The sequence below is a fragment of the Lepus europaeus genome, chromosome 3 (genome assembly GCF_033115175.1).
Source record: "Lepus europaeus isolate LE1 chromosome 3, mLepTim1.pri, whole genome shotgun sequence".
Taxonomy (NCBI): Eukaryota; Metazoa; Chordata; class Mammalia; order Lagomorpha; family Leporidae; genus Lepus; species Lepus europaeus.
Window position 1 is genome coordinate 5,605,763 of NC_084829.1, and position 23,420 is coordinate 5,629,182.

At 49.2% G+C, this 23,420-nt stretch overlaps 1 protein-coding gene across 5 annotated transcripts in view; it reads left to right on the top strand.

Moving 5' to 3' along the window:
• Positions 1-23,420, top strand: part of FARS2 (phenylalanyl-tRNA synthetase 2, mitochondrial) — a 483,127-nt gene that overhangs the window by 175,566 nt on the left and 284,141 nt on the right. The window lies entirely within an intron of this gene.

The window sequence follows — 23,420 nt, forward strand, 5'->3', positions numbered from 1 at the left end:
CCTGCCTTGGGATCAGCGCGGTGCACTGGCCGCAGTGTGCTGGCCGCGGCGGCCATTAGAGGGTGAACCAACTGCAAAGGAAGACCTTTCTCTCTCTCTCTCACTGTCCACTCTGCCTGTCCAAAAAAAAAAAAAAAAAAAAGATAATACTCCCCATGATTAATAGGTTACATTGGAATTTATTGTGCTTACATGTGCTTGACTTACTCAGTATGCATTCTTCAAGATCCCGTTGAGGAGGATGAGGCACAGTCAGAGATGGAAAGAGAAACAGGACTGTATTGGTTGTCTCTCCCCATTGGTCAGATTAGTTTAAGTGCTTTTTTCTTTCCTGATTCTGTCCACCACCATTCCAACATGTGGTCTCCCACCATATATTGATACTGGTGGTTATTTTATCAATAATCACTACCATAGCTTTAATCATTCTATGATAGTTATTCCACTTTTCTACTACAAGATTCTAACCTCCTTGAGGGTAGGAACTGTTGTGCCTGAGCGAGTGCTGACAGAGGAGCGCCACACACTGAAAAAGTGTTAAAGTCCTTTATTGCCAGTGGCCGAGAGTGGGCTCATGCCCCAAAGAACTCTCGACCCTGAAGCCCAAAGCAACAGGGTTTATAAAGGCAAAAACCACAAAACTGGGAGGGGACTACATGGTTGCTAGGATGGGGGGAATACATGGTTACTGGGGTCAAGCTGACCTAAAACCTATGCAAAACTAGTATCAGTTATAATCTTGACAATACCAGTTACAATCTTAACAATTCCAATTATAATCTTGACGTTAATCCAGGTATTGGTTTTAATCATATGTAGGACATAGACAAATTACATTTTTATCATTAGCCCAGGTGTAGCCTATCCACTTCCAAGCTTGAGCAATCATGCTGGGGGTTTCTGTGCTCTGCCAAGTGTGATGTAGTGGACTGCTATTGTTTAACTGTTTTAGATCATAGTTTCAGACCAGAGTCTCACAGTGGGGGGGGGGGGGGGGGAGGGGCACCTTCCCAGAATGGAGTCTCAGGTTCTCCAAAATGGAGTCCCTACTGTCAAGGTGCTACTTCAGAACCATACTTAATGCATCCTTAGTGATTGTGATGTCAAAACACCTGGAAGAAAATGGGATTTTTTTTTTTCAGCAGGCAGAGATGCAGGGGGAATGGAATGGGGGCACAGAGTGACCTAGGAAGATGGTTCGAATCCCACTGAGGGCATGAGGTGCTTGGAATCCTTGGCGAGTGTGAGGGGCACCTGGGCGAGGCACAGTACTGGGAGTTGAGAATGGATCTTCGATAGACTGGGGAGTGGATCCGGAGGCGCAGAGGCCATAGGCCAGGCTTGGGAGAGGGCCACGTGGTGAGACCTGTGCATCCTGTCTGCCAGGCCTGCCCTGGCCTCTGCCCACCGCGCTTACTCTCTCTCCCTGCAGCTGCCTGTGGTTACTGTGTTCCAGAGGGGAGCTCCCTGCTACACCTTGCACACTATTTCCAGTGTTTCCTGACGCCGTGCTGCAGGTAGCTCACTGCGCTGCTTTCGCACCGTTCAGGAGCCGTGTAAGGCGGGGGACCGTGTGTCTTCACTCCTTCCACACCGGGGCCTCACAGCCGCCTAACCTTTAGTAGGCACTCAGAAGACATTTATGGAATGTGTGGATAGGTGAATGTATTTTGGCACAAACCCTCCACTTCTGGCCTGAAGGGTTGACTGGAGCAGAGACGGGAGGCAGTGACATTGGCCAGGACCCTCGCACCTGCAGTTGCCTAGGAGAGAAGGGTACAGAGCTTGAATTGAGCTGTGGCACTCAGCATTCAGTAGAGGAAACAGACTGAAGACCTGGGAAGTGGAATTGATGGAACTCAGTGAGCAGCAATCACAGAGGGCGTTGTGTCGGCTCAGGGAGCAGACAAGTAAAAGCTAGGTGCCTGCAGCCCCCTGGTCGTGTGGATTCTGAGATGATCCTTTACTGGAATAATTTCAGACACGAGACAGAGATGGGAGAGAAGCAGGTTGGCCAAGTGTGCCTGACAGGCCGCATGGGCAGCTCAGCCAGGCGCCAGGCGCCCAGTCTGCACTGACACTGGGGTTTGTGAGGGTATCGGCCTCACCACCTCTGGCCGTTTTTTCTTCCCCCTCCCTTGTATCCTTGGATTTTGCTGGGCAAAGAGCTTTGTGGGTATGAACTTTGTGAAATTCATCCCAGGGCTCTAGTGCACACTGTTAGCAGACTGAGTAGCTACCTTGGAGCTGGACTAAGAAGACTCCCCTGGGATGTCCCCAGGAGAGGCACCTGGGCCCCCTCCCACAAGTTTACCAGACACAGGCAAGACTTTTGGGTAAAAACCAGGCTGCTAAGGGCTTGTACTTTTGTGCAGGAACTCTACCCTTTACCTCCCCTCCCCCCAGCTCCTCTCGCACACATGGCTAATATCTACTTTCCTATCAAATAATGTGACTTCCTAATGTTTTCTGGGGAGCAGGGAGAGCTACTCCTTGTAGGTCTAATTGAAAATTAGCTTTACTAAGGATTAACAGCCTTGGTTTGAAAAACTCTACCACGGGTGCTCTACAGAGTAAATCGTGCAGCACTAAAGCATCCTTTGCTTAATTAACTCATTTGCAGATTTATTTATAATACAGTTCTGCAGAGGCTACGCGGTGCTGACATCTATAATAGGAACATATCTGGATCAAACAGAAAACCAAGACACAAGAGGTAAAAGGAAAACAAGAACAGGAAAATAATAAAGCAAAATGAGGCTGCAAGACAGAAATCTACGTTTCTCTTTGTTGCCGTGCAGACACAGATTTGGCTCTCGGCTCCCTAATGGAAACCATAATTAATTAATACCCAAGACACGAGCATGAGCGTTTCTTTCAGGGCAGCACCATCTTCTCACACAGAAAGCTGGAGCGCATGCCCCTCCTCCGTGAGCAAGCCTGTCTTCCCAAGCAACAGTGCAGATCCAGAATGCTTCTTCATGTTCTTAGTCTCCTTGCTAGTGGGATAGGGCTGGGTTCGCTCTGTTTAACATGCAGTGAACTTAATTGTGGAAGATCTCTGTGATGGCAATCAGCAAGTTTTCTCCAAATCCGCCCCCTGCCCCTTTTTTATCTTTTGTCGGTTATTCTGTTGGTGAAGCCTGAATAATAGGATCACCGTAGCAGGGTGCCCGCTTCACCAGTCTGTACGTGCTCAGTCATTAGATGCTACCTGTACATTAGAGAATCCAGTGTGGGCTGGAGGGCCTCAGCGAGGTTGGGGAAGGAGGAATGATTTGTTGTTGTTGTTGGACATTGAATCATTAGTTGATGCTTTTAATATGTCCAGAAGCATCAGCGGTACCCAGTAGTTTTATCAGTACCATTCTGAGTTGCTAATATGCCTCTGCTCTTTGCACCCATGGACGTGCTTTCTTGCTGTCACTCCTAAAATATTGAACTGTCAAATAATGCTTATATCGTGATTTACAGTCTTCAGTTTCCAGCTCCTTGCACTGTACTGAAAACATCAACACTTGCTTTTCAAGGAATGATCTTTTAACACTCAGCTGTTTGTCATGATAAGCTCTGTGTAATCTTTGGATTCTCACTGCCCTGAGGGTAAGTGCAAACTCCTTAGTTAATGTGCCCTTGGAGAGCGTGCCGGATCTGCTCTGGTGTTGACCCCATCCCTGATGGTGCAGGCCCGCTGTCTGTCGGGCACATGGCGGAGCTGCTGCACAGGCCTTTCAGTTTCCCTGCCATGTGACAGGACTGCAGGGTGGCTCGCGCGCGCGCTCTCTCTCTCTCTCTCTCATGTCTCCGATTCCAGCCATGCTTTCCCATTCACTGTAAGTGCTGTGAAGATAAGGCCCTTGTTGGATATTCATCTCTGACCCCAGCATCTAGCACAATTTGTGGCACGGAGCCAGCGGTAACAAGGAGTTGCCTTCGAATGACAGCATCCTTGGGAGGAGGTTCCCTTTTTCGGTTTTCGTTCAAAGCTGTCTTGGTTATCGCTTATTTGTTATTTGTTTCTTACCCTGCAGATAGTTACCAAGCAGCGTTTTGATTTTTAAATCTTTGCAGAAGATTCCAAAAAGCTACTGCAAAGATGACACAAGCTTCTATTTATTGCTTTTCAAAATATATACACTTTCAGTGCCAAGGGAAGATTTTTGAAGCCTGGGTGTGTGCTGGTCTCCAGGGAGCCAGCAGGGAAGGCCAGGCTGTGAGCATGTGAGTTGAGTAATATCTGATGTGGTTCACCGAGCAGTTTCAAAGGCGAGCAGTGCAGGTAATCTCAGAAATTCTAAGCAGCAGTGTTGTAAAAGCAGAGTGTTCCTTTCATTTTGTTGACCTAAAATTAGGTTGTTTCTCCATCCTTTTCCCAGTTTCATTTTAGTACCTTAATCTTCAGTGTCAGGGAGGTTCTAAACATCCCTAGAATGAAATCCTTTGCAGATCCCTAAACGTCTGCTTTGTAATTTCATTGTTCTTAATTGTAGGGCATTGGAAATGCAAAGCGCAGAGGAAGTACGGGGTCCTGGGAGGCATTTTGTGCTCAGCATAGGGGACGGGCAGTGGTGCTGGTTTTGACACCGACCGGTGAACTGCCTGCCTGGCTGTGGGACCCTTTGACGTCTTTGAGCCCCAGCTTTTTCATTTCTAAGAGGAAAGAGAGATGATCTTTAAGATTGTGTACAGTCCCAATCGACACTCGCCTCCATGCAACAGGCCCTGTTCATTAAACAGACCTTTATTGCAGGCCTACTATGTGTCAGGTGCTCGCCCAGGTACCCCAGATGCAGCACACACGTAGGAGTGGACATCACCCTCCTTGCTTGTGTTCATAGCGCATGTGAGGGTTTAACAGTGTTCAGTCAGTACCGGTTTATTAAAGGCGCTATGTGAATGACAGCTGGAGAACATGATCGGTGGAGAGACTGGCAGGCACCTCAGCCAGGCAGGACTTGAAAAGTGCAATTCCCTCTGACCTTGGCTGGTGGGGGTGGCTAGGAGCACAGGCCCCTCCCTGTGCTGGTCCATCCTCAGTGCTGGGGAGGATGCGCTACTGGCACAACCCTAGGGAGAGACAGGCCAGGGTAGCCCATTTACCTTGGCCTTGGTGAGAGTCTCTCCTGCTGCTGCATTTAGCTTCCAGTGCTCAGGACCCCCTACTGTTTGCAAGACACTAGACACCCGCCTTTCCTGCCAGGCGTTGAACTACTCTTCTCCCTTCCCTTAACCATGTCCACAGCTGTGGGCAGACTGCGTGGCCCAGTGTCCCCAGCACGCGGGATGCATGTTCTCTGAGCCACCACGCCTGTGTCCTCAGCTCGGAAGCTGACTCACCTTCTCTGCCTGCCAGCACTACTCCTGCCATCAGGGGGCGCGCCTACCAAATGGCAGTACCATCAGCCGGCTGAGCACTAGAGTCAGAGATTGTCCCTCCCTCCCCGAACCTTCGCAATCCCTGTTGCACTGCCCATACCCGGATGGTAAGAGCTGGCTGACTTTGAGTGTTCTTGTCTTTCATACCTAACGCGACGCCTGGAGCATACCAGATCCACTGACATTGCTGGCTGACCTGGCTGTAGCTTGAACCGTCTGTAACATTTTCCGTATTTTACCTTTTGGTGTGGTCATTGGGGATTTTTCTTAACATCCTAAATCTAAGCTCCTTGACAGCAGGGGCTGTGTGTGTGTGTGTGTGTATAAAAATTTATTTACTTATTTTGTAATCCCCTGAAGCTGTTGATTCCTGGGCTCCATGAATACTTAATGGCCTGAAATAAATAGAATTAAATTCTTTGATCGCTGAATTTGATTTTCAAATCTGGTTTTCATTGTGTTTCTCCAGGAGAGACTGAGTCAAAGAAAAACAACTCGGCTAAGGCTAAAATGCACAGAATGCAGTACAGAGCTCAGAGAGAAACTCAGTAGAAAAAGGGCATTCTGGTTGTAAGAGCCTCCGGGTCTCTCCCTCCATTCAGGGTTTCCTTCCTGCTGTTCACACACAGATCTGTCATCCGGATGGTTCTCTGCGTGCTTGCTCGGGTGCCTCCTGAAGCCGGCCGGATCTGCCTTGGCGTCCTTGGGGCCGTGACTGAGGGTGGAGACGAGATGCTGGCTCACTTCTGCGTGGCTTCCTGGTGGCTGTGGCAGTTCCTGTGCCCAGCCTTCTCCTGTGCAGGTCACAGACAGCTCCAGGGCACAGCTTGTGCGTCTGCTCCCACGACCCAGTACTCTTGGCTCCCTTCCCTTTGGCTCCAGTTGGGCCTGAGTCTGCCTTGTGCTCCTCTTGTCTGTTTGGGTTTAGTCCTTTGTAATCATTTAGAGCAAGGCATGTCCATAGCTGGAAACGCAGCAGCCCTGGCTGGCAGGACAGGGGTTTGGGCAAGATCTGGCTGCCCTGTGTCTAGAAGGCCTGCAGCCCTTCCGCAGCTACGGTGGCCAGAAGCCGGGCTCAGCACAAAGCTGCCCCTCCTGCCCAGGGCCAAAGGGCGCACTGCCCCTCCACCTGCCAGCCCAAGGGCCTCTCAGCTGCAGCAGCGCATGGATTCACAAAGGGCACAGGCAGGAGGCGATGTGGATGTCGACACCACATCACTGCCCGATAGTGAATTATTAACGGCCTACACTCATGTCTTGTTTTCCACATGGAGCTCAGGCCCAGCAGCCCCGGACAGTTACATAACTCGCCCAGTGCACGTGGCTGGTGCTGAGGCTGGCTCTTCCAACAGAAGCCTGCTAAGTGAGGGCATTTTTATTGTTTCTCCTACCTCGTGAAAGTGTCCGTTGTTTCTTATTCCTAAGAATGGCAGGGAGTAAAGGATTATTTATTTCCCTTGATATTTTTCATTTCAAGAATCAACACGGGCGGATTTATAGTGTTCGCAAACATGCTGGTAGCAATTTGGTTGCTGGAAGAATGAAATTTTGCTCAGGCAAGTGCGGATTCATGTGTTGTGCTGAGAGGGTCATGCCTGGATAAGTGCTGCCGCTCTGCCCTGAAGACACACTTTAACAGGGATGCGAGCAGGATTTCTTACCTTCCTTTGTTTTCTCAGATGCATTAGATTAAAAATTAAAAGTGCAAAATATATTGATGTGAGCGGAATCTGTAGCTATTCGCACTGTTTTGCAGAAGGGTAACGTTGACTCGTCACCTGCGATGTTTAGTGGAACCGGTGACGCTCGCCGTGCGGACAGTCGGAGGGGCAATGATTCCTCCCGTGAGCAGTCAGCACATCGGAGTCTTAGAGCCACGCTACTTCCAAGAAAAACAGATTCGCTTTATGCATTCCTGGAAACGCTGACTCTTGGACGCCTCAGAAACAAATTTGAATGTAGGCGACGTCATTGAAACGTAGCGCAGGGTGCTGGCGTTTCCACAACGCTCTCCGTTGTCCGTGGCTGCCTCAGACTTCAGATCCTGTATTGATCGCTGAGAACCGCTGTGTGATGTTTCATTTGACCTCCAGTGTACGGGGTTGTCGCTTTTCCATCGTCTTGCCGTGCCCTAACTACGGTTCATCAGAGCTGCCTTCCTCTTGCACTCCTGGCTCACAATGGCTGGACTGCCATACAGCCCACAGTGGGAACCAGGAGTGGGGTGCGGCCCCGGGCAGGAGGGGTGGCTGCGTCCAGAGCACCTAGGTGTCAGATCTCAGTCACAGTGTTTTCTTCTGCCTTTACTCTTTCTTTTTTTTCAAGATTTTTTTCTTCTTGTTAAGTTTATTCGAACTGCAGTTCAAGGAGTCAGCTTGTCCATCCATCTTCACCTCTGGAAGCCGAACTCCAGCACTTCCCACACCTTTTCTTCATTTCCCACAGGGTCCCGCCTTCTTAGGTTCAGTCCTGCCCCCACTTCCTTTTTTTTTTTTTTTTAAGATTTATTTATTTATTTGAAAGGCAGAGTTAGAGGGAGATACATGTATATATTTTATATGTATATTTATATTCATATATAGAGATATCCATATATATAGATATCTATATACAGAGAGATATCTATGTCTATATGTGTATATATACATGCATATACATTACATACACATATACATATATATGGAGAGAGAGAGAGAGATCTTCTGTCTACTGGTTCACTCCCTAGATGGCCAAGGCTGGGTCACTGGGAAGCCAAGAGCCTGGGACTCCATCTGGGTCTTCCATGTGAGTGGCAGGGGTCCAGGTTCTTGAGCCACAGTCCGCTGTTTTCCCAGGTACATTAGCAGGGAGCCGTATCAGACAGAAGTGGAGCAGCCTGGACTCAAACCAGCACTCACATCAGATACCAGAGTCTCTGGTGACTGCTTTACCCACTGTGCAGCCTCTCCAGCCTGCAGGCTCAGCACTGACAGCCGAGTCTTTGATGTCACTCTCTAGTTTACGTCTAAGTCATAAATTCACTTTGCTGCTTCCTGACTTCTTTCCTTTTTATTTTTTATATATTTTTAAAAGATTTATTTATTTACTTGAAAGTCAGAGTTACACAGAGAGAGAAGGAGAGGGAGAAAGAGGGGAAGAGAGAGAGAGAGAGAGAGAGGTCTTCCATCTGCTGGTTCACTCCCTAACTGGCCACAACGGCTGGAGCTGTGCTCATCCGAAGCCAGGAGCCAGGAGCTTCTTCTAGGTCTCCCACAGGGATGCAGGGGCCCAAGGACTTGGGCCATCTTCCACCATTTTCCCAGGCCATAGCAGAGAGCCGGATTGGAAGAGGAGCAGCTGGGATTTGAACCGGTGCCCATGTGGGATGCCAGCACTGCAGGTGGCAGCTTCAGCCACTACGCCACAGCACTGGCCCCATGACTTCTTTCCTTCCTAAACATTCTCTTTTGACTGTATAATATGAAATATTAGGGTTTAGCCATTTCTTCTCTACCATAAATCCAAAACAACCAGAAGACACCCTTTTCATCCCCCTGGATTCTCTTTAACCATAGACCAATTTGTGATGGATCCTTACTCTGCATCAGCTTGTTCTTCCCGAGTGCTGACTGCAGATGAAGTAGTAAGCTGTGGTCACCTTTTCTCTCTGTCTAACTTTTCGGATAGTCTCTGTTGTTTTCTGTGTGCTCTCAAGAATTTGAACCTGCACTCTGCACATTGTTTGGCACTCCTCTCAACACAGTCACACACAGCGCTCTCTTGCTTTTGTCCTTTGGAGACGTCTGTCCGGCGTTTCTCTCGGCGGCTGCTGTCTAGGCGGATTCCTCCCTGCACCTGGCCGTCAGCTGTCATTTCGGTCTCTCTCTGCCACATTCTTGCAAATGCCCTTGTCCACTCCTTCCTGCAGGATATACTTTCTCCTCTGTGTTGTATTATTCAGGATTTCAGTTGGAGTAGACCAAAACCACATGAGCTATTTTATACAGAAAGGGGATCAGAATAGAGAGTAGGCGCTTTCTGAGTAATTGCTAGGGCTGGCGGAGTAGGTTTCAGTCCAGGCGTCTAGAAATGCCCCAGAAGCACACAGCTGCCCTGACTTGCCAGGTGCACTGCTTCCCGTGTTGCATTAGGACGGGAGGGGGTAAGAAAGCAACCTGTGTGAACATTCTGGTGCGGCTGTGTTCTACGAACTGGAACCTCTCTGTTGCTGGCTCTTGATACCCATGAGGCTGGTGGCACTTGTGAAAACACTCTCTCGTTCCCTGCCATTCAGACCACCAGAGAGAGCCCAAGCTGCAAAAAGACGGCTGCTAGTTCTGCACCCCAGATCTTACTCAGTCATCTAACTGGAGGAACCAAGTGTATTCAAAGAACGCAGTTGTCAGGAAGGCTAGGGAGTGCGGTGCTTAGCTTTCTAGGCACTGGAGGATAGAAAGGCAGAGTGGAGTGGAAACGAAGGCTGAGAGCCATTCCACCACACACACTGCACAGGACTGTGTGTGCGCGCGCGTGTGTGTGTTCACGCTTTGTTTTCATGGGCCTTGTCTTCCAGTGCCTCCTAGAGAGGATATGTGGAAAGCAACTTCCTTGAGTCATTGCATGTCTGAAAGTAATTTACCCTGTCCTGATGTTTGCACAGCAACTTATCAGGGTAACTTTTGGTGAAAATCCCTAACCTTGAGAATGTCAGACGTTGTGTAGATACCAGTGTTAAGAATTCTGAAGACATTTGATTTCTGATCATTTCTTTGTGACCAGTTTTACTCCCTGGGACTCATAATATTTTTTAGTGCCTTTGTTGAGGACTAATTTACATTGCATTAAATTTATCCACTGTGAACTTGGAATTCAAGGATTCTTTAGTAAGTGTCTAGCTTTGCAGCCATCGCCACACTCCAGTTTGCGCACATTTCCTCCTGCCCATTTGTGCCAATTGTGACACTTCCTAACCCTCAAACCACAAGCAACTACTCTCCTACTTACTTTTTATATATATATTTATTTGAAAGACAGAGTTACAGAGAGAGGTAGAGACAGAGAGAGATGGCTGCAACAGCCAGAGCTGCACCGATCTGAAGCCAGGAGCTTCTTCCAGATCTCCCTCGTGGGTGCAGGGCCCAAGGACTTGGGCCATTGTCTACTGCTATCCCAGACCATAGCAGAGAGCTGGATCGGAAGATGAGCAGCCAGGACTAGAACCAGCACCCATATGGGATGCCGGCGCTTCAGGCCAGGGTGTTAACCCACTGGACCACAGCGCCGGCCTCTCTCCTACTTTGTGTCTGTATACATTTGTCTTTTCTAAACATCTTAGATAAATGGAGTTCTACAACTTGTAGTCTTCACCATGTAGTTTAACATAATGCTTTGCGGTTCATCCTATTAGCATAGATTGTTCTTAAAAAAAAAAAATTTATCTTAGAGGTAGTGTTACAGACAGAGGGTGAGACCAAGAGAAAGGTCTTCTTCCATTATCTGGTTCACTCGCCCAAATGGCCACAATGGCCTGAGCTGAGCCAGTCCAAAGCCAGAAGCGAGGAACTTCTTCCGGGTCTCCCAGGCAGGTGCAGGGGCCCGAGGACTTGGGCCGTCTTCTACTGCTTTCCCAGGCCACAGCAGAGAGCTGGATCGGAAGTGGAGCAGCTTAACCCACTACCCCACAGCACCGGCCCTCTAGGTTGTTCTTTATTATCGTTGAGTTGAATAGTACAGTATTAAAAAATATATTCACCAGTTGATGGGCGTTTAGAGTATTTCAGGCTTGGTCTTTTATGAATAATGCTGCTTTGAACATGGACATACAAGTCTTTGGGTGGACATACGATTTCATTTTTCTTGGGTAGAGTCCCAGGAGTAGAGTTGCTGACATCTTAAATTTTATTTATATCTTAAATTTCTGATTGACTTTTTACGAAACTGACAGATTGTCTTCCAACGTGACGGTGCTGTTTTGCATTCTCACTGGCAGCACGTGAGTGTTCTAGCTACTCTACATCTTCAGCAGCTCTTTTTATTATCTGACTTTTTGATAGCACTTATACCAGTGGTATATAGAGGTACCTCTTGGCAGTTTCAGTTTACATTTTCCTTATGAACAATTGTGTACAACATCTTTTCATAGGCTTATTCACCTTTTTTTTTTTTTAATTTTCTATGGCAAAATGCCTATTCAAATATTTGGCCCATTTTTAATTGGGTTGTTTATCTTATTATTTAGTTGTAAGAATTCTTTATATATTCTAGATCTAAAATCTTCACTATATATATATGATTTTTAGATATACATTGAGATTATATATATTATTTGTATATATGGTGTACATAGTTTTTTTCCTAGTCTGTGACTTGTCTTCTTATTTTCTTTTAAGATTTATTTATCTGAAAGGCAGAGAGAGAAAGGGAACAAGCAAGCGAGTGCTTCCAATCTTCTTGTTTACTCCCTAAATTGTCAAAATAGCCAGGGCTTGGCCAGACCCAGCCAAGAGCTAGGAACACCATCCGGATCTCCCACATGGGTTGACAGGGAACCAAACTTTTAGGTCATCATCTGTGGCCTTCCAAGGTACACTAGCAGGGAGCTGGATTGGAAGTGGAGCAGCTGGGGTTCTAATTAGCATGTGTGATATGGCATGGTGGAGTCACACATGGTGGTTTAACCCACTATACCACAGTGCCAGTCTAGAGCCTTTTTATTGTTGTAGTGATATCTTTACAAGTACAAAAGTTTTTAATTTTGGTGAAATCTGATTTATTATTTTGTACTTTTATACATCATGTGCTTAGTGTTGTATCTAAGAATTTTTTGACTAACCCAACTGACAAAGATTTTCCCTTACATTTTCTTCTTTTTTTTATTTTTATTTATTTATTTAAATATTTTTTTTTTATTTGACAGGTAGAGTTATAGACAGAGAGAGAGAGAGAGAGAAAGAGAGAGAGAAAGGTCTTTCTTCCGTTGGTTCACCCCCTAAATGGCTGCCACGGCTGGTGCTGCGCTGATCCAAAGCCAGGAGCCAGGTGCTTCCTCCTGGTCTCCCATGCTGGTGCAGGGGCCCAAGCACTTGGGACATCTTCCACTGCCCTCCCGGGCCACGGCAGAGAGCTGGACTGGAAGAGGAGCAACCGGGACTAGAACCCGGTGCCCATATGGGATGCCGGCACCGCAGGCAGAGGATTAACCAAGTGAGCCACGGTGCCAGCCCCAATTTTCTTCTTTTTTAAAAATAATATTTTCTGTTTCCAAGTTTTTCTTGCCATTGACCATGCCATTTTTTTTTAATGATTTATTTATTTATTTGAAAGAGCTACACAGAGAAGGAGAGACAGAGAGAGAGAGAGGTCTTCCATCCTCTGGTTCACATCCCAGTTGGCCACAACAGCTGGAGCTGCACTGATCTGAAGCCAGGAGCTTCCACCCAGTCTCTGATGTGGGTGCCAGGGCCCAAGGACTTGGGCCATCTTCCACTGCTTTCCCAGGCCATAGGAGAGAGCTGGATCAGAAGTGGAGCAGCCTGGACTTGAACCAGCACTCATATGGGATGCCAGCACTGCAGGTGGTGGCCTTACCTGCTACTCCACAGCGCTGGCTCCTCATTTTCTTCTAAGAGTTTATTGTGGGGCCGGCACTGTGGCTAATAGGTTAAGCATCCACCTGTGGCACCCACATCCTAAATGGGCACCAGTTCTAGTCCCTGCTGCTCCACTTCCAATTCAACTCCCTGCTGATGGCCTGGGAAAGCAGTGGAAGATGGCCCAAGTGTTTGGCCCAAATGAGAGACCCAGAAGTAACTCCTGGCTCCTGGCTTCAGATCAGCCCAGCTCCAGCCTTTGCAGCCATTTGTGGAGTGAACTAGTGGGTTGAAGGACTTCTCTCTGTCCCTCTTTGTAACTCTGTCTCTCAAGTAAGTAAATAAACCTTAAAAAGAAAAAAAAGAACTTATTTTATATCTTCTGTTTAGTTATGTGCCCAGTTTTTATTTAAATTTTATGTCTGGTATAAGAAAAGTTTTGGAATTCATCTTTTTGAAAAAATATGTAAATCTCTTTGTCCCAGAACTCTTTGTTGAGAGGTTTATTCCTTTCTCATTGGATTGCCTTGATATGTCTGTGGAAAACCTGCATACAGTGCCACACTGTGTTGATTATTGTAGCTTTATAGTATGTTTTAAACTAGGTAAAGTCTCAATTTTTGTTCTTTTGTTTAAACTTCGTTTGGTTATTATACCTCCTTTGAGTTTCAATCCAGGTTTTAGAATCAGCCTGTTAGTTTTATGAAAACATTTGCTGGACTTTTCATAGTAAATGCCTTGAACATGTACGTCAACTGGGAGAGGACTGCCATCTTAATAATATTGAGCTCACATGGGACGTCTCTACACTTATTTTTATTGTTTAGTTTTTAAAGTGTTTTTATTCTCACTTTTTGAGAGGCAAAGAGGCAGAGATCTGCCATCAGCTGCGCCATTTGGATCTGGACGAGGAGCTCAATGCGGGTCTCACGGAAGGGTACCGGGATCCAGTCACTGGGGTCGTCACCTGCTTCTTCCCATGTACACATTAGCAGGAAGCTAGAGTGGCAGATGGAGCTGGGATCTAACCCAGGCACTCTGGTAATGGGAAGCCACATGACCCAACGGTGTGGTAGCTGTTGTGCACAAGTTCTGGCCCCCTACATTTATGTGGATCAGATTGGCAAACGTTCTCTTAACGAGCTAGGGAGCACACACTGTGTTCTTGTGAGCCTTCTGGTCTGTGGCACGTTTACCTCCGGTGTTGCAGTGGGAAGACCGCACACGAGTGGGCCAGGTCGTGCCCTGGTGACGCTGTATGTACAAACGCCGGCCACCAGACCGTGGCACTCAGACTCGATGATCTTCAGCTTCTTCCAGTAGTGCTTTCTAGTTTTTTATGCAGTGTGGTTCTGGACTTATTTTACAAACTTTTTTCCAAGTATTTTACTCAGTGATATTGTAAGTGGAATGGCTTTTTAAATTTTGCTTTCAGATTGTTCATTGCTAGTACATAGAACTGTGATTGACTTTTATATATTGATCTTGCATCCTGTGACCTTGCTTAGCTTGTTTATTAGTTCTAGAAAGTTTTGTGCGTTTTTGGGCCTTTCTAAGAACCTTTATGGTTTTTTTTTTTTTTTTTTTTCTGTCTCTGATCTGAAACTTTATATTATGTACGTTAGTGTGAGTCCACTGTTACCCTTGTGCTGGAAGCAGTTCCTTTCCTGAGTTTAAGGGAGTTTGTTGATTTGTTTTTGTAAGGAAAAATGAAAACAGCACAGTTACATTATTATGCTTCTGCTGAAAATATCATAGGGAAAATTTATGACAGTAATAGATGTGATAAAACTTTAATAATACAGGCAGGCTATCTGTAGGTTTTGCTTCTTGCGCCCGTGGCATGAATACATAGCCAGCATTTGCAGGGGTTACTCAGGTGCGCACACTGCTCGTGAGCAGACTTCCGGCCCTGCACTCCTGCCTCTCTCCCCAGGCTGCTGGCCAGGAACTCCACTTCACTTCTGCACGGTGCAGCCCCAGAGCAGCGAGCCGCCTGTTCCAACACCAGCCTGCTTTCCTTTTCCTTTAGATTTGCTTGCTGGTTTCCCCTCTCTCTTCCTCCAACAATGGGGACTTGTGAAAGGGGCAGGAAAGGTCTTTCCCAAGGCACTGCAGTGAGGGGGTTTTCTGAGGGGTTGTCCTGGTGCAGAGCAGTCATGCCAGGCGCCGTGAGTGGACCACGATTCAGTCCCTGGCCCAGAGCATGCACACTGCTCTCCATCGTCCTGTGAGGAGGTGTGGTAGTAACCCCGGCCATTATAGGTCTCTTGGAGACTCAGTGATGGGTTTAGCCATTGTTGCCTGATTATTTGTTCATCCATTTATTATCCAATTTATTGATTTACTCAGCATTATTTATTGAGCAGCTGGTATATACTGGTTCCTAGAAATGCAAAGGAAAGTTAGCCTTGTCAAGGGGCCAGGGCTCCATCCGGGACAGAGAGAAATAATTCTGTGTACTGCCACCCACTCATCTTGAGGAATAGGTTGTGGAGTAGCAGAGCAGCTGCCTTGGTCAGCAGCGGGTTCCACCATATGTGCAGGTCGCACACTCCCACAGAAAGACAGTCATGACCCTGACCGGCTCGTGGGCCGGTGTCCTCAAGTCCGGCTGGGCAGTGTGGATGGAGTCACTGGGAGCCCTGAGCACCAGGTTTTCCCCAGGCAGCTCTCACTCTGGGGGTGTGTTGGCGAAGAAGGAGCCTCTGCTCCGTCTGTCTTTGCCAGACCTTCTAGAATGGTTAGCACTCTGTCCTTTCTCCACCCCTCGTGCCCTCCCAGATACCTTTATTTAATTGCCATTGATGAGAATGTTTTGGATAGTGCTTCACTTTTCCTCAGCCCACGAGGTATCCGTTTTCTTGTTTCATTGAAATCAACAGCAGGCCCTGCATCCATTTCCTGTTAGTGACACTTACTGATGAGTTGTTAGAGACCTCTGCGAAGTCTTCCCATTCATGTTTCCTGCCCATGCACCCACAAAGGGGAGCAGCTCTGACTCTCGGCCTGTGGCACCTTCCATGGCTACGGTGTCCTAAATGCTCCTGTGGAAGTGCAGTCTTTGGCCCTTTGTGCGGGCTGGGAATTATTTGGCAAGCACCAAGAAACACTTTTTTTTTCCTGTGTCTATAAAAAGTCCATTTGTTGGAAGTGTTTTATTGTAAGCATCATGAGGTTTTTAAATATTTTGTCAGTTTTAACTCTGTATGTCACAAGCAAGGACCTCTTCATAGCCAAATTCTTAAAAAAAAAATTTTTTTTAACTGACCCCTGTCTGATTCTTCCCAGGTCTGTAATGTTTCTGTTGTGGAGGAATCAGTCTTGTGCGTGTTTTGTTAAACACATCTCCGTCATCCAATAGTAAATAACCCTTGGCAGGATACACAACGTTCTGTAGTTTGAATGTGGTTGCCCAATGCAAACAGATATTTAAACCCCAAAGTCATAGGTTGATGGGTTGAGAGTAGAGGCTTGATCCAGATGAGCTCTCTGAAGGTGGAGCCTGTGGGAGATGACGAGATTGGATAGGCTCTGGGGCCCAGGCCCAGGATGTGATCATGGTGGCTTTATAGAGAGCGGCCCCATGGACATGGAAAAGAACGTTCTCCCTGACTTGCCATGCGATCGTCCAGCCATCCTCCTGCCTTACCAGATGCCTGAACCAATGGGGGCACTCGATCTTGGACTGTGAACCTTCAAAATAAACCTTCTTCCATCTTAAGTAGCTCCCCACAGGTACTTCTCAAGGAGACAAAAAACTGATGACACACAAGGCCACTTCAAAATGTTTGTGGATGATACAGTTGAAGGATTCCTTTATTTCTGTGCAAGATGGTTTTGAAATTCAAGCATACAGTTACCTGCCTGTTTTTCCTGCCCCTTTAGGACTTCTAAAGCCTCATTTTCTCGCATACAAGCACTGAACCAGTCTTTGCTTTCAGCAGTGATGGAAGACATGGCCCTCTGAATGATCCTGCTCGCTGTGCCCGTCACTTTATGCAGGCCAGTCCTTTGGCTATGTCTTGTCCCTTTGTCCCCCTCATGTCTGCTTACCCATAAAGATTTAATGGCGTCTCCTCAGCATCTCTCTGCAAAGGTACCTCCATTTCCATTCCTATCCCTGCCCCTGGGCCAAGATGGACCTCTGTGTTTCTAAACCGGACCTCTTTCCAATGCCCCTGCTGTACCTGTGTGACTCTGAGTTTCTGTTCCATTTTCCCCACTGGATTTTGAGCTACTTACAAGTCAGAACTGTGTCTTAGTCAACTCTGTGCCCTTAGGTTTAGTTCTGAAAGCATAACCTGCAAATGTTTAGTGGAAGAAGGTCAGGTGCCCCATTGGAGGTTTTGTTGGTGACTCCCTAGGTTTATTTCAGTTTCACATCTACCCAGAGGAAGTGAGACTTCCTAATGGTCCCGATGGCACCCACCCCGCTGGCGAGAGCCCCTTGTCAGACCTGCTGGCGTGGCGTTTCTCAAACCTGGGGAGCTTGGTAAGAGCGTGGATTCCCCTTCCCCACCCCCACCCCCCAGGCTTGGCTTCAGGCGTGAGTCCCTGGGACCTGTCACTGAAGCAGCACCCCTGGTGATGCTGGTGCCAGGCATTGTTAGCCACCCTCTGGGAGGCTCTGGATCTGGGCACGCAGCCACTTGGAGTCGGCAGCTGGCGCTGGCTCCTCTGTGGGCTCTGTCAGCCCCGGAGCACATGGACACCGCAGCCATATGCTGCGGCCACCTCTCCCTTTGCCAGTACAACCAGTGGCCTCCTTGGCAGGAGCACGAAGAGGCACGTATTCTTCAGCTCATGCAACAGATGTGTTCCTGAAAGTGGAATACAAATTAGAGTTTTTATAAAGGGACAGTGAGATCCTGGTGCTGAATTCTTATCTAAATTGGATAATCACTCCCTACATTTTTAAGAATTCGCTTGCTTAAATGTTTCTGCTTGTGATTTAATGTTTTGATGTGAGTTTTTAAGAAATGAAATAGCTTCCTTTGTCATCATTAATTATTTTTATTTCCTTGAAAGGCAGAGAAATAGAGACAGACAGGAATCTTCTGTCAACTGTTTTCCCTCCCCAAATGCTCACAACAGGCAGGGCTGGGCCAGGCTGCAGTCAGGAGCCTGGAACTCAGCCTGGGTCTCCCTGTGGTCGGCACGGACCCAGGTGCCTGAGCCAGCGCCCACTGCATGCAAGGTGCACACTAGCAGGAAGCTGCCCCTGGAAGTGGATCTGGGACTCCAACCCAGGCACTCTGATGTGGAATGCCAGCATCCCAGGTGGCCTCTAAACACCGCCCCAAGTGCCTGTCTGTGACCGTATGGATTTAATCTGATTCTTTTCCCACTCAAATGGATATTTTAAACTTAAGGGACACCTTTCTCTATCTGAAGAATTACTTTTGATGCTTCAGAATCCTTACTCCATTTACCAAAAGAGCTTTTTAACATTGATTCTCTTAGTAATATGGTTAACTTACAAATGGTGTTAAATAGATCATAGAGGACGAGCACAATGTTTTCATCCGTTTTCTTGACTGAGGGCAGCAGGAAGACCTGTGGCTACCAAATGCCAGAGGTGGGCGGGGCCTGAGAGAGCATCTGTCCATCCTGTGCAGACAGGTGGGGCTGGCCTCAGGTTTCGTACACAGCAGGGTGAAATCTGGTCAGGGCTGTGATGTCATGGAAAGAGCTGTGATGTCATGGAAACCCCTTGTGTCAGCAGCATCAAAGCTCAGGGTTTTCTCAGTGGCATCTCTCATCTCGCAGCGCCTGGCGAAATAATATTGTTCACGGCAAATCTGTGTTCTGGAGACACAAGGTTTCAGAGCATGCCAATTGGATCTTTTTTTCCTTTGGCTGGTGAGAGGGGAAAAAGAATAGCTATGAAATGAGATGAAAGGATTTGTGTGATGGTAACTTGTATCTTACTGTGATAATCGAACTCCCTTTCATATTCTCATCAAATGCTTCATATTTAAGGAGATTCTAAAATTTTATAGAGAGAATACTTACATTTTAAAATGACCTAACATCTTTAAATCTGTTTCAAAGAGGATCATTTCATTCATAAAATGGAACAATGAGATTCTGAATACCACTGTTTTCTATTGTCATCTTTTTCCTTGGGTCTCCAGAACAGGTTACAGATAATTGCCAGTCCATTCCGTTTCCTAACAACTGACAAATCAGGCGTGCTTCCCATAGCATCTAGTGCCTGGGCTGCCGTGGTCACTTCCTGATTTTACACAGGAATACGATAGGGACAGGAGAGTAACAAGGTCATTCCATTTGATCTTACAGGGTAATGTGTAGGAGACATGCCTTTCAGAGTGACGAAAGTTAAGGATTTCTGGAGTTTTCACCTGTAAACCGTGGACGTGTGTGTGACTTGATATCCCATGGCCCCCTTTTCTAGCTGTCGTGACAGGAAAACTTTGAAAATGTGTCTTCCTGCCAATCTCTGCCGAATTCTAAGCATTTCACACGTGTTGAGTTTTGTGGCCTTGGAAAGGGCCCGAGACAGATGCCCTCATGCGGATGTCTCGTCGGGAGTCCGTCTTCAGCCACTCTGACAGTTGCTGGAGGCCCCTCGGTGGCGAGCGCCAGTCAGCTGCCTCGCTGGCACCCTCTGCTGTGTTCCCACACATGGGCAGCAGTGTCTCCGGACTCGCTGACGCTCCTTCCCCCGGCAGCGCTGTGTTGCCCAGAGCCCACTCTTCCCGCTAACTTGTGGCGGAGACGCGCCTTCTGCCCGTCTCAGCGACCTGTGCATGATTCCGTCCCCTGCTGTGTGTCTCCCCGGGGATCAGGTGGGGAGACCAGGGTGTGGAGGGTGCAGTAGGTAATCCTCACACGATTCCGTCCCCTGCTCTGTGTCTCCCCCGGGGTCAGGTGGGGAGACCAGGGTGTGGAGGGTGCAGTAGGTAATCCTCACACGATTCCGTCCCCTGCTCTGTGTCTCCCCCGGGGGTCAGGTGGGGAGACCAGGGTGTGGAGGGTGCAGTAGGTAATCCTCACAGGATTCCGTCCCCTGCTGTGTGTCTCCCCCGGGGTCAGGTGGGGAGACCAGGGTGTGGAGGGTGCAGTAGGTAATCCTCACAGGATTCCGTCCCCTGCTCTGTGTCTCCCCCGGGGTCAGGTGGGGAGACCAGGGTGTGGAGGGTGCAGTAGGTAATCCTCACAGGATTCCATCCCCTGCTCTGTGTCTCCCCCGGGGATCAGGTGGGGAGACCAGGGTGTGGAGGGTGCAGTAGGTAATCCTCACAGGATTCCGTCCCCTGCTCTGTGTCTCCCCTGGGGTCAGGTGGGGAGACCAGGGTGTGGAGGGTGCAGTAGGTAATCCTCACAGGATTCCGTCCCCTGCTGTGTGTCTCCCCCGGGGTCAGGTGGGGAGACCAGGGTGTGGAGGGTGCAGTAGGTAATCCTCACAGGATTCCGTCCCCTGCTCTGTGTCTCCCCCGGGGTCAGGTGGGGAGACCAGGGTGTGGAGGGTGCAGTAGGTAATCCTCACGTGATTCCGTCCCCTGCTCTGTGTCTCTCCCGGGGATCAGGTGGGGAGACCAGGGTGTGGAGGGTGCAGTAGGTAATCCTCACACGATTCCGTCCCCTGCTCGGTGTCTCCCCTGGGATTAGGTGGGGAGACCAGGGTGTGGAGGGTGCAGTAGGTAATCCTCACAGGATTCCGTCCCCTGCTCTGTGTCTCCCCCGGGGTCAGGTGGGGAGACCAGGGTGTGGAGGGTGCAGTAGGTAATCCTCACAGGATTCCGTCCCCTGCTCTGTGTCTCCCCCGGGGTCAGGTGGGGAGACCAGGGTGTGGAGGGTGCAGTAGGTAATCCTCACAGGATTCCGTCCCCTGCTCTGTGTCTCCCCCGGGGTCAGGTGGGGAGACCAGGGTGTGGAGGGTGCAGTAGGTAATCCTCACAGGATTCCGTCCCCTGCTCTGTGTCTCCCCCGGGGATCAGGTGGGGAGACCAGGGTGTGGAGGGTGCAGTAGGTAATCCTCACAGGATTCCGTCCCCTGCTCTGTGTCTCCCCCGGTGTCAGGTGGGGATACCAGGGTGTGGAGGGTGCAGTAGGTAATCCTCACAGGATTCCGTCCCCTGCTCTGTGTCTCCCCCGGGGTCAGGTGGGGAGACCAGGGTGTGGAGGGTGCAGTAGGTAATCCTCACATGACTCCGTCCCCTGCTCTGTGTCTCCCCCGGGGTCAGGTGGGGAGACCAGGGTGTGGAGGGTGCAGTAGGTAATCCTCACAGGATTCCGTCCCCTGCTCTGTGTCTCCCCCGGGGTCAGGTGGGGAGACCAGGGTGTGGAGGGTGCAGTAGGTAATCCTCACAGGATTCCGTCCCCTGCTCTGTGTCTCCCCCGGGGTCAGGTGGGGAGACCAGGGTGTGGAGGGTGCAGTAGGTAATCCTCACAGGATTCCGTCCCCTGCTCTGTGTCTCCCCCGGGGATCAGGTGGGGAGACCAGGGTGTGGAGGGTGCAGTAGGTAATCCTCACAGGATTCCGTCCCCTGCTCTGTGTCTCCCCCGGGGTCAGGTGGGGAGACCAGGGTGTGGAGGGTGCAGTAGGTAATCCTCACAGGATTCCGTCCCCTGCTCTGTGTCTCCCCCGGGGTCAGGTGGGGAGACCAGGGTGTGGAGGGTGCAGTAGGTAATCCTCACATGACTCCGTCCCCTGCTCTGTGTCTCCCCCGGGGTCAGGTGGGGAGACCAGGGTGTGGAGGGTGCAGTAGGTAATCCTCACAGGATTCCGTCCCCTGCTCTGTGTCTCCCCCGGGGTCAGGTGGGGAGACCAGGGTGTGGAGGGTGCAGTAGGTAATCCTCACATGACTCCGTCCCCTGCTCTGTGTCTCCCCCGGGGTCAGGTGGGGAGACCAGGGTGTGGAGGGTGCAGTAGGTAATCCTCACACGATTCCGTCCCCTGCTCTGTGTCTCCCCCGGGGTCAGGTGGGGAGACCAGGGTGTGGAGGGTGCAGTAGGTAATCCTCACAGGATTCCGTCCCCTGCTCTGTGTCTCCCCGGGGGTCAGGTGGGGAGACCAGGGTGTGGAGGGTGCAGTAGGTAATCCTCACAGGATTCCGTGCCCTGCTCTGTGTCTCCCCTGGGGTCAGGTGGGGAGACCAGGGTGTGGAGGGTGCAGTAGGTAATCCTCACAGGATTCCGTCCCCTGCTCTGTGTCTCCCCCGGGGTCAGGTGGGGAGACCAGGGTGTGGAGGGTGCAGTAGGTAATCCTCACACAGGCCTTTTCTCCACACAGCTGCTCAGAGCTGGGACCCCGCTCACTGCTAACCCCAGACCATCTTCCAGGTCTGAAATGTGGTCGTGTGGAATTCTGCTACCAGCTCCGGCTTTCCCCTCATGGAGGTGAACTGATGATGCCCCGTGAGAAAACTAAAGCTGATGGGCAAATATGTGGTCTTTGCTTCTAAAAATGATCAGGTTTGGGTGCATAAACAGGTGTAAGATAACGAGAACTGTCACAAATGCTGTTTTCCTTTGAAAGGGACCAGGTTCCATGGTCGGCCTTTCTGAGTCCAGTCTCCTCAGGATGTGATCCTACTCGATGTCCAGGATAGCTCGGTGGCTGCGCTGTGGTTTGGGACTTGGAAGGCCTTGTGTTTGACTGTGGCCGTGCTACCTGTCAGGTAGATGACCCACACAGGGCTTACTTCTTGGAGTCTCATTCTTCTCCACTCAGACGTGACGATGGTCATTGGCACTGACCCTGTAGATTTGCAGAAGTAGGGGACAACATGGTGACACGCAGGTTAAGCGACTGCCTGTGACGCCAGCATTCCACGGCAGAGCACCAGTTCTGGACCTGGCTGCTCTGATTCCAATCCAGCTTCCTGCTGATGAGCCTGGGAAAGCGGCAGATGATGGCCCAAGGATCGGGGCCCTGCCACCCACTGGGAGACCTGGACGGATGGAGCTCCGGGCTCCTGGCTCCTGGCTTCAGCCTGGCCCAGCACCCTTCCCTCCCCCTCTTTCACTCTGCCTTTCTAAATAAACAAATAAATCTTTTACAAGAAAAAGTAGCAAAATTAAAAAATGACACATGTGGAGCACTTAGAACAGTTTTTGGGGTAGAATAAGTTCATATAGTGTCATTTAGTACATTTTTATTGTTACTTCTTTTTTTAAAGATTTATTTATTTATTTATTTATTTGAAAGGCAGAGTTACAGAGAGGTAGAGGCACAGACAGAGAGATCTTCCACCTGTTGGTTCACTCCCCAAATGGCTGCAATGGCCAGAGATAGTCAGATCCAGAGCCAGGAGCCAGGAGCTTCTTCCAGGTCTCCCACGCCGGTGCAGGGGCCCAGTGACTTGGGCCATCTTCTACTGCTTTCCCAGGCCACAGCAGAGAGCTGGATCAAAAGAGGAGCAGCTGGGACTCGAACTGGTGCCCATATGAGAGGCCGGAACTGTAGGTGGTGGTTTTACCAGCTACGCCACGGTGCCGGCCCCT